The sequence below is a fragment of the Acomys russatus genome, chromosome 2, assembly GCF_903995435.1.
Source record: "Acomys russatus chromosome 2, mAcoRus1.1, whole genome shotgun sequence".
In the NCBI taxonomy this organism is placed as follows: Eukaryota; Metazoa; Chordata; class Mammalia; order Rodentia; family Muridae; genus Acomys; species Acomys russatus.
The window spans coordinates 47,834,963-47,847,003 of record NC_067138.1 but is presented as its reverse complement, the minus strand read 5'-3'; the positions used below and the strand labels follow the sequence as shown (position 1 = coordinate 47,847,003).

Below are 12,041 nucleotides of genomic sequence, written 5' to 3'. Positions count from 1 at the left end.
GATGGAGGGAGTCACGTGATAGATTCACTTGTTTTCTCAAGATTTCCCTAGGCTGGGAGCTCTAATGCTTCACTGGTGTGGATGTTAGGAGGTTAGCCCTGTTGTTTTGGACTGTCACAGCCAGTGATCTTCAGCTCCCCTGTGCTGTGGGTCCTGCAGTCGTTCTGGGTCTCTGAATGAGCGTTGGGTCAGGCCAAGGTATCCACAGCCTTCTGTGTCCCCTGCCAAGTCCAACCAGGAACAATGGGCCCGAACCACGGGCCGAACTCAGCTAGATTCTCAGGGCCTGAACCGTCTGCCGAGCTCAGTTAGGGATTCTGGGCCCAAAAATGCACACAGGGTCCAGCCAGATTTTTTGGGCTAGGACTATGCACCAAGCTCAGCTAGGGGCTTTTGGCCCAAAGTGCGTGCTGTGGTCAGTTATTGACTCAGGGCCCGAACTTTCCGCCAAGCTCAGCCAGGAATTCTGGATTCAAACTGCACACTGTGTCCAACCAGAGTCTTAGAGCCGGTGGAGCTGAGTGCTCCGCCCAGCCTGTGCCACAGCAGGGGAGCTGTGGCCGTGCTGAGTTAGTGCCTCGAGCCGAATTGCTTGCTGGGCTGGGCCCGAACCCGGGACTCTGGGGCCTAAATGTCTGCCGAGTCCAGTCTGGGTCCCAAGGCACCACGCGACCCAAATCCTGCCCAGAGCCTCCTCTCCCGCAGCGACTCCCACCGGCCACCACACCAATTGCCTTCACCGAAAGGCTATGAGCTGCAAACCTCAGCCACCGCCGCTGCTGCTGCTGCCTCTGCCGCTCTGATCCGAGAAAATCCACGCTCCTCCTGTGTGCAGGGGCACGCAGGTCCTCTACACCCTGGTCCCTCTGAACCGTGGAGCACTCCCGCTGCCGTGGTGTGGGGACCTCGGTGTTCCTGGCTCAGAAATCTGTGCAATTCTCTGAATTGTTCACTGGAGCCTCCAAACACGGTTCACACTGCTCGCCGCCATCTTGGATCTCCCCGATGGTTTTTTTTTTAATGAATGACAATTATACGTGATCATTTAAATAGTCTTAGAAGGGTGACACAGATTGATCTACTTTTATGGACAGTTAATAGGTGAAAAAATAGAGAAGAGACTCTTATTATACATTCAATAAGAATCATGACTTACAGGCTTTCAGAGAAAAGCTGCACCACACACAAAAGGAGTAACATTTAGTTTAAGTATGAATTAAGTTTCTGTACATTTCCTATGATCAGAGTCTAGTGCACAAGAGAGAAATACTTTATCTGCCTCAACCAGCCAAAAGTCCAAAAGTTCGTTTTCCGTGCTTCAGTCAGACAAAGTAGAATCACACCGTCAAATTGTTTACCTTCTGAGCCTTTAGGCCTTAACTCTGTTAGACATCAAGGTTGAATAAGCAATCGGCGGCATAATGTAAGTTTGGTAAAGCAAATGTATATGTTTAAGCATGGTAGTGCATACCTGTAATCTCAGAGTACAAGATCAGAGCCATCCTTAGCTACATAGTAGATGTCTCAGACGAAGCAAACAAAAGAAAGTGCAGTCGTTGATGTAATGTTAAACAAATGTAAATGAACTTAATGTGGTAGATTTTCCCCTCTTTCCCATTCTACCTAAATCAAGTCCCTGTGATTTTTGGGTTAAAAAAAAAATGTGTGATAGAACTTTTGTTGATAGAAACAAGTAGTGGGCTGTAAGGAAAGAAACACCATTTCATTATAAATTTTATCAAAGCCATTATTCACAGCTACTTTGAAGATAATGTTTTATTGACTCAGAAGGTCTCAGTGTTTTAAGGAAAAGCCTAAGGAGATAGGAGAGCGTGGATAATTATAGCTGCCTGCTACATGTCCTCTGCCTTACCATACCACCCTGATACCTACTCCCTCTCTGTCCAGTCATAATTCACCACTCTCCACTCTGCAACAACCTAGGCAACATACAGAATTCTAGAGAAAAGTGTATTTATTTAGGTTATGCTTGTTCCTTAGAATGCAAGTAATTTTAAATTGTGTTTTCCAGAATTTAGGCAGCATACATTTTTATAATTCAGTAAGACATTTTAAAGTAAACACTGCTCTGTAATGATACAAAGGAAGGATGGAAGGGAAGCACACTGAAGCAGAGGCAAGTACTTGTGGTTGATAAAGCAATTTATGTAGTTATGTTGTCTAGAATGAAAAGATAATGATATGCCTAAGATATGGCATTGAATAAAGGAGAACCAACAAGCTGTAAAAGGAGGCTGGTGGAGATTCAGTGAAAGAACCGAAGATTTAAGATGATAGTGCCTGTGCCATGCTCTGAGAGACTATAGGAATAATTATTAAGACACTTCATTCAGGACTGCAATGGCTAAAAACTACAGAGATTCCAGCAGGTCACGGGGTACACTCCTGCAGCCTAGTAGAGCCATGTCAGATGACACTAAAGATGTGTTGGTCGTAGCTGGAATTGTAAAGCAGCTTATAAGGAACACTGGAGTGCACAGAGAAAAACTGAACAAAGAAGAAAACTCCAGGGAAGAAAGGGGAGCCTGGGAAAGGAAAGAATCAGGAGAGTCTGACTTAGTGAAGGAAAGGAAGCAGATTTCAAAAACAGGCCTGGCCAGAGGAACTTCCTGTAAAACAGGACCACCATGCTCTGGGAGATTCCAGTCAACATACTTTATGATCCTAAAGATTTTTTTCGACTTTCTAGTGGAGTAGTTCAATCAAAACACAAATTGCAATAAACTGAGTGATTTGGTCAAGTTGAATCTGTGACTGTAAATAAACCACCCTTTTGAAAAGTATATTTGTGTAAATCAAAAGGGCATGGCCTTCTTAACTTGATGCAGATAGGCACTGTGACATCACAGACTGCTTTCTTTCTTGGAAATGGAAGAAAGTACCTATTCAGGAAGTACTCAATTCTGTCACTAATGAAAGGTAGGCATATTTTATTGATCAGATTTTGTTGTTGCTCATTAATGATGTTTCATCTTCATATCCCACTAGTCAAATCCAAGTGAATAAAAAAATAAGTTAATTGGCTCTGCATTTCCTATCCCTTGCTGTTTGGTTGAATTTAGCTGATTTTGATTTGTAGAGATATTAACATATGTCTTTATGGGTCAAAACAAAGACAATGTAAGTTTGCTCAAGAAATAAATGGAGTCATGGCAAAGTATTTCTTCTCTTACCCCACTTTCTAAGCTGAAGGAATGGTCACAAATGGAAATTCTAAGAACAAATGCCATTTGTCATATAGATCAGTGTGAACCTCTGAGAATTCTTGTGATGAATTAGTTCAAAACCAAGCCTCTCTTCTGATACAATCTGACTTCCCTGGACACATTTCATATTTTGAAGATCTCAGGTGACCAGGTGAGTTTGAGCTTCAGTGAAGTCACACAGTGCGGATGACGTAACAATTGGTGCCAGCACTGGTGGATACAGGCAGAAGTCCATCCACATTGAAAGTGCAGAAAGCAGGTAACTATCCTCAGTTAGGTTATTCAAGCTCAACACTCAAAGTTCCCAAGAAAGAACTGATAGGGACAACAGTGAACATCTCTGCTGCTCTACAAAGAATAAGGTAACAGTTCTCCGCATCATCTCAGATAGTTACCAGAAAAGGTCTGCGCTTCAGAGCCTTCCCACTCAAAAGGAGGAGTTTGGTAGCTCCAGAAAACAAAGCCAAAAATGGATTGATTAAGAAAATACAAAATACATGCTTTCAGAGAACTTTTTTTTTTTTTTACAATTATGACCTTAATTGAACTTGGTCAGTGGAAATTCTCAAGGGTGTGTGTCTGCATCCGTGTTCTATATTTTAACCTTTGGGGCTTAGCCAGATCCTTCAAATACTAGCACTAGTCAAATTTCCCTTTAAGGGTATTCTGGGGGGCACTTTTTCCTTGTGATTTTCACTAGAAATAAACACGGAGTGGTTTTTGGCTGAGAAGGACTCGTGTGTGTCACAGAGCTGGAGGAAAGAACCTATTTTTTTTTCCCCACAAAACTGAAAGGCTGTAGGGAGGGACCATTAGATAACGCTGATGCCCCATTCTGTTCATTTGGAGTCGACATGCCTGTGATTGAGAGGGAAATCCACCATCTATTCTCCCAGACTGTAAATCAAAGGTGAAAGCAGCTGAAGGAAAAGTGAGTTTTCTCCCTAATACTGTCTTTATGTTGCTTATGTGGCATTTTGGCTTCTTAAAAATGTCGAAGGATGAGACTTTTACAAACTTTCCTGGAAATGCTTAAGATAACTGTTTGCTCAGAGGATGTGTACATATCATGAAGTCTTAGCAGTTGAAGCCAGTTTTTTTTTCTGAGCTTTAAAGATTTCTAGTTTTGATGACACTCATGGGGGCACCACAGTGGCAGATAACTGTAATTGTCTTAATATGGGGACATTTTCATTTTCATAAAAGGGGGAAGTGGAGATAGTCCAGATTCTATTCTGCTTACTTGATTTCAGTGAATACCCTTTTCACTGGGGATATTTCATGACTGAATTACCTAGATAGAACACATCTTAAAGTCGTCGCCTTTAAGTAAAGGACTTGATCAGAAGCATATTTTCTAGAAAATCGTATTACTCTCTAGAAGCAGGCATAGGCCAATTCCTAGTCTGTTTCAGAGACTGAAGTACAATGCCTCTGTTTCTCACCCACACAAGTAAGAATATGATACACTACTTCTAAGTGCTACTGTTTGAAATTGAGATATCATTATTTGTACCAAAAGTACTCTCTGTTTCCCTTTTATAGTCACACCTCGCTGGTACCTGTTATCCATTAGAAAGCAAACACAGCATGCTAACTGTTTTGGAGTATAAGAATGTGGGAATTTAAAACATCAATAAAATATGTAATTCTTGTACCTACAATGAAAGAAAAAATCTTTGGACCACTTTGGCCACTATTTCAAATTTACAATACTGCCGTGTGTAAATCCTAGCAAACATCATAAATATTGAACAAAATATTTGCAAGTACATGTGTAAGATAAATGCCTGAAGTAAGAAGCCAAATTGGTTGATGAGGGAGGTAAATGCAGATGTCTGTTTTCTACTTCTACAGATTCCCATGTTGACCTTAGCTGAATACCAGTTTTCTATCTAATGCAATGTCACCTTACTAACAAGCTTTCCTCTCATCCTTAACATGGTTGCCCACAGCACTATTTTGACTAAGGACTTAATTTCGATTAGCCAAACATAGAATATTTTCTATTTATTATGCTGAAAATACATGTTTATATAGAAATTTTAAGGGAAGCTTTGATTATTTTAATGATTTTCAATATGGAAGCATGGAATCAGCTATCAGTTAAAGAAAGCTTGCATTGCATTGTTCTTCTAAGTAACGTCTTCCTGTCTGTAAGCATTGGTACCGTGGCAGTACTTTTGAAGAAAAGAATTGGGAATCGATAAGGGATGTTTCCCTCAAAATACCTAAAATCCTTTCAAAATGACCAATTTGAACGAGTATGTTCCTCTAAATCAGACCACAGTGAGCTCGTAAGTGGCCTACAGACTCATCTCAGAATAACAGCAATACATTGAATGCAATGGTAGGGGGGCATCCAGGGCAAAGCCCCTAGAGATTCTGACACAGGCATTACTTAAGATCCTTTTGAAAGTAAAATGCCCTAATAACTTATGTTACTTCCATCCCATTACCTCTTTGGCCTTGGCTAGGCATCTCTCTGTGGGTGTGTGGCAGCATTCTCAAGCCTAATACAGCCCAAATAATTCCTTTCTTCTACTTCAGACTGCACTTCCCTCAGGCACACTCTTCTACAATCAAAGACACCATGACCCAGGCTGTGACTCAACCCAGAGGCAGGATAGAATAATGTTTTCCTTCCTTTACTCCCACCTTCTTTCACTCGGTTACCATTAGCCCTTTATCAGACCTCCCTGCCTCCAGCAAAATGAATAGCTCCCCCTCTCTATCAGCCATTTGTTGAGGCCGCACAAACCCAACCCTCCATTCGTAGCAATTTTGCATTCTGAGTAAGTTCTGTTAGACTACAGACCTCACTGAAGAGCAAAGGTAACTCCTGGTCTGGATAGACTGGTGCTCAAATAGCATTGTTCTGTTAAAAAAAAAAAAAAAAGAAAATTCATTTGATGCTTTTTTTCAGAAATTTTAGACCTCTTAAATTCCCAAAATTTGTGGATAAATGGATTGAGCTAGAAATGATCATGAGTGAGTTAACCCAGAAGCAGAAAGACTCAAATGGTATATACTCACTTATATCTGCATACTAGCCCAAGGCATGTCCCATGAAAGTCTTCACTTACCAGGAAACTGGGACAGAGGGGAGGACATCCTATTGGGACTCTAAATGAGAGAAGCATGGGAGAATAGCAAAGTAGAAGGATCCAGAGAGTCCTAGAAACCTACAAGTAGAACATTATGATAGGCAGATTTGGGCCCAGGGGTCCTGCTCAAACTAAGGCACCAGCCAAGGACAATACAGGAGGTAAACTTTAAACCCCTACCCAGATCTAGCCAATGGTCAGAACATTCTCCACAGTTGAGTGGAGAGTGGGATATGACTTTCTCACATACTCTGGTGCCTCACATTTGACCATGTGCCCTCGAGGGGGAGACCTGGTGGCTCTCAGAGGAAGAACAGCAGGTTACCAAGAAGAGACTTGATACCCTATGAGCATATACAGGGGGAGGTAATTCCCCTCAGGAACAGTCATAGGAGAGGGGAATAATGGGAAAATGGGAGGGAGGGAAGAATGGGAGGATACAAGGGATGGAATAACCATTGAGATGTAACAAGAATAAACTAATAAAAAAGTTTTAAAAAATATTAGAAATTCTATGACTGACATGCAATAAAGTTGAGGCTATGATGGGCAGAGGGTTTCTATCATAAATTCTGGTTGAATGCATGACATTATAGAACTAACAATGTTTCTGTTGTGTGCAAGTTCTCCTCACATGAAGGTTAACATTTCTTTAGCAGATATGTGAATATAACTGTCACTTAGGAAAATGTAAATGCAGCTGACATTAAGCTTCCATGTGGCCTAAATTAAGATTCTGTTTTAAAAATTGTTTCTTGTCCTATAATTATATTGTACAAACTTGTTTATTCCAGGAACATTTTATAATTATACTGTGACAGAAATGTCTAACCTTTGACTAATAATTTTTATAAATTGAAGTCCTGTACTCTAATTTTATTCAATATTTTTCTTATTGTCAAAGAGATACTTTACAATATATGATTTGCAAAGTACTACAGATTAAAACTTTGTAGAACTCTGTGACCTCAATCAAGAGGCTTAACATCTAAACATGTTTTGTTCTAACCTTTTAAAAATATTGATGTAATTGATATTTAATTTATTCTATTTAATTTTCAGTTAAAGTGATATACACATTTCACCATACTGTTAAATACTATTGCAAATACCATGCCAAAAACAAACAAACAAACAAATACCATGCCAATGATGTCTAATATTATTTTAAAGAAACTCTTTCAAATTCTAGTTAAACTTAAGCTTATCTTAGCAATTCTCCACCAGGCCATAATAAAAAGCACAAAATATACCTTGAAAATATTCACTATGTGTAAGCAAATATTTTATGTAAAGAGCCATAAGTAAACAATTTGGGCCTTAAAACTATGGAGCCTAGTGTTGCAGCTGCCAGGGAGCCAAAGCAAGAGTCCTAGTGCATGCACAAAAGTGCCTTCCACTGCAATTAGATAGTGTGAGGTGTCTGAGAGTGGCTTCACTCTACTGTAACCAGCCAATGTGCTGCCCATGTGTAGCTTCACTCCAAGATAATTTGCTGTGAGTGTGTGTGGACTCACTCTACTGTAATAAAGCATATGGGCATGGCTGTTGCTACTAGTACTAAACACTGTGCAAATGCATGTGTGTGGGAACATTCTACTGCAAATACAGCATGAGACACTCACATGCCTGCCTTCCAATGTAACTGGACAGTGTGATAATAGAGTTCATGTGCATGGCTGAATTTTAATGCAAATTTATTTAGGAAATTGATCTTAAACTTTGTATATGTGTCAAAAAGCTCTTTTGCTATGATTTATATTATTTTAAAATATGAGCATTATGTTTGGAGCTCAGGACATACAAACAGGTAGGTGGTGCTGAGATTTGGCTGGAGTTGCAGACCTGCTCTAGAGCTTTGATCTCAGAACTGTATCTGCTTGAGTCTGAGGAACTTCTGTGAACATACCCATACATGTCCTTATTTTCATAAGAAATGGCAAGTAGTTTTCATCTAATGATAAAATATTTAAAATAAAATTGACTAAGGAACCCTTTTGAATTCTATATAGAATTATACTTTGTCTTCTATATATGCATATTAAAATGCATGCTTATACATTCATAACATTATTCATTTTGACATCAAAACATTAATAGATATAAATTCCATTATACACAAAAGACCAGGTCCTCTACATCCCAAAAAGTAATACATTATACCTAAAGAAAAATTAACTTAAACTCCAAAAATATTTTGATATAATGATTATTCTAAGAAAGGTCTTCAGAATATGTATTTTTTTAATTTGTTCTTTTTGATTGCCTGGTGGCTTATGGTTGCCTAGTGGTGCTTTAATCTAAGCATTCCAGAGGCAGAGGCAGAGGCAGAGGCAGGTGGATCTTTGTGAGTTTGAAGTGATTTCTGGTCTTCATATTGAGTTCCAAGCTAGCCAGGGCTGCATAGTGAGACCCTGTCAAAAATATTGTTTAGGGGATTAATTTTTGTTTGTTTTTAAGTTATATTTTACAATTACCAGCATAAAAAGAAAATAGGTCAGCCTTCTTCACATAGCATTTTGGTTAATAAAATCATAAATGCCACACCTTTTAATACTTTCATCGTCTTCATTCTTCCACTTTCTCAACATACATACAAACACAAAGTCAGATAAGAGTGAAACCACCAGGTTTATACAGTACATGTAGACTTGAAATTTTCACTTATGTGCTTGTAGTTTTGAATTCACCAAACAAAATTAGATACAACTATGATCTATATAGATCAATTTATTGCCAACTTTATTATTGTTAATTAAAGCTGTCTTAAGAGAGCACACCTTGTGTGAGAGAGGACAATCCACCTCCGCCATTAACTGTACTTCTCAGTGGATAGGCATGGACAGAGCACCTTCATACTGTAGGCAGACACGGAGGGCTCCTTTCAGCAAAGGGAACACAGCGAGATCTGGGCAGCCAGCTCCCCAGCAGAGTAAATGAGAAGTGCTCCATGTGAGGGCTCTTTCCCATTTACTCCAATTACAGTGACTTGCGGTGGGGAATAGAACAAATAAACCTAGGGTGGGAAATTTTATCCTCAGTGCTTCCAAATTGGAGAAATTCATGCAAAAAGAGAGTATGTGGAAGGATAAAGCTTCCCTTACAGCATCTTTAATTCAAAAAAAAATGCAGTCTTGGTCTGTTTTCATTATTAGACATGCATGAAAATCATTGAATTGACAAGCAAGATAACAATTTTAGTTAATCTGTCATGGACCTGCTTTTCCAATACCGTCTGAAGTTGGCCAAGAAGCAAATCGTGGCCTGGATTGTAGTGACAATGAGAAGCTGAGGTTTTAAGGCTCAAATAATAGAACTCGCTTTACCTGTGACCCTCTGTTGTCCAGGCATGGATGAGGAGGTTGCCATAAGTACAGCCTACGGCTCTCCTCCATTGTGAGCCATCCATCCCCAGCCCTCTGTGCCACAGCCTGGGATGACAGCTTCAGGAACTCACTTTTTCTGAGTCTCTCTGCTAGTTAGCTTTTAAGACATAACTCTGAATTTTACCTGCAGTTTTCTAAAAATGATTGTGAATTCCCAGCCACCCTGTACACACCTCAAAGCATTTCCAGAGAGCTGTTTTCCTTTGTTCTCACATTGCCTTTCATCCGTAGCCATTACCCAGGCTCATTGCAGGCTGATAATACATGTCACTAGGAACCTAGTGGGAAATAGGTTTTAGCCTGCATTTTCTGTAGAACAGGAAAGGCTATTCATTAGAGAAGATGAGAGCAGTGGGTGGTGGTGTCCTGAGAGCCATGAGCACATCCAGCCTGTGTCCAGCTAGAAGAACAACGGAGTCAGGATGTCGCATCTCTGTCCTGGTTTGGTTTCTGTTGCTACCATAAACGCCATGATCAATCCTGAGCAACAAGTTTGCCTAATCTTCGAGAGTTAGAACAGATAAAAAAGGACATCTGCATTTTAAATGTTGATCTCCGCTTAGTAACATCATCATGATGAACAGGTCTTAAACTCTCAGAAGAGTTTGCAACTATTGGTTAGTGTCGTTGCCACTCTACAGGCTATAGTTGTATTGTTTTTAGTCACATTGTCCTGGGAAGTGGACTACACACCTCGTGTACACATGTCACTGCCACATTATTTTACATGAAGAGCCAGAAATTCAAACAAAACCTATTTTTTATGTCTTCTTTCCAATAACCATAGTAATCCAATGATAATTATAATAATCAAAAAACAAATATTGACTTGGATTGAGTGGACTTGTGTTCTCTTTTGAAGATAACTGGTTTACTTTGTACAGCTGCTAGCAGGTTGGCTTCAGGTGTGCAACAAACCTCTGCATTTATGGGTAGGACGTTGTTACCTGACAGGAATTAAAACCTGGAGAGGAATGCATTTTGTAGAGCTTTTTTTTTTTTTTTTTTTTTTTTTTGCTTTTTTTTTCTCTATTTTCAGAAAAATGCATCTGTAATAAAAGCCATCATTAAAAACAATCTTTTTGCCATGTGGATGAACAACACAAAATAAATGATATCTATTAAGTACACAGAACCTGAATTATAGTGAAGCATTTTTGCTATTATGTCATCTTAAAAGAAAAAGAAAAAAAAAAAATCAGTGTGTTCCTCCAAACCCAATTTTCCCATTTGTTAGATAGAGAACCAAAGCAAAAACAGAACAAACTAAGGAATTCAAAGCCCTCTCAGCTCCCAGACTTAGTGGCTCTGTGAAATTGAGATCACAGGCATGCTTTAAGTGAATGAGAACATAAAAAGAGCACCAAGAGGCTGAGTCTCAGTCCTGCCCGCCATCCCAGGAATCTCCCAGTAAGTCTCACAATGCTCTCCTGCCTCCTTGCCCTTTTTTTCCCATTTCTCCTTCTCTTCCTCTTTGCTGTGAGGGTTTAATATTTGATAAGGTGCTGCATGAAGTATTACTTAGCTGTCTAACTAATTTGTTGAGGAGTGGAAATGCTTTCCTGGGGAAGTGATCTCCCACTGTGTCAAGTGAGCACAATGGTAACAAGTGTAAGGCAGTCACTGGCATCTAATTTGAGCTGATCTGAAAGAAAACCTCTTCCATTCTTAGCTCCTTAGTTAACTTAGCTTGGATCTCAAAAGATCATACATTTGTATTGTGCATAGAAAAGCTCATTTAAATAAATTTGGTTAACAATGTAAAGCTGTTCTATTAAATATTTGCAAAATTTGATTTAGAGAGGCATTCAGATTTCCCAGTCTGAACACATGACGAATGCCTTCTTTGTGACTTAGTTCCCATGTGTAACACAGCAATGTTAAAATGAACTGAGCTTTTATACTCCATGTTCAAAACCCAGACACTGTGTACAGATATATGCCGGTTTAATTTTAACTTTTGAGACAGGCAATTTCCGTGACATAAAGTTCCAAGTCTATGAAAGGCTCTATGAGAGCCTCGTCACACTGTATTTTGTGTTTTCAGTAACGTCTATTTTATAAGTAAAATCTTGCTTGACTGGAACTCAGTGTAGATTTTGAGTAATTTCCAGTATTATAGAACTATTGTGGTGACAGATGACACACTTAACACACACATACTTAAATTTTTGTCACTTTCCTGTCTATCGATTTTGTATTTTCCATATACTTTCTTCCTGAAATTTTTTTGCATTTCTTTAACTGGTAATTTTAAGGTAACCTGGTACCTGTTATCAAATTTGTTCTATTAGTATAATATAAAAAATTCTACCTTGTAA

At 39.3% G+C, this 12,041-nt stretch overlaps 1 protein-coding gene across 1 annotated transcript in view; it reads left to right on the top strand.

Annotated features, from left to right (window-relative positions):
* Positions 1–10,988: 10,988 nt before the first annotated feature.
* Fhl5 (four and a half LIM domains 5) overlaps positions 10,989–12,041 on the top strand; it is a 46,194-nt gene continuing 45,141 nt past the window's right edge. Inside the window, exon 1 of the mRNA XM_051161009.1 lies at positions 10,989–11,130. The gene's annotated coding sequence lies outside the window, so the exon portion shown is untranslated. The remainder of the gene's footprint in view (positions 11,131–12,041) is intronic.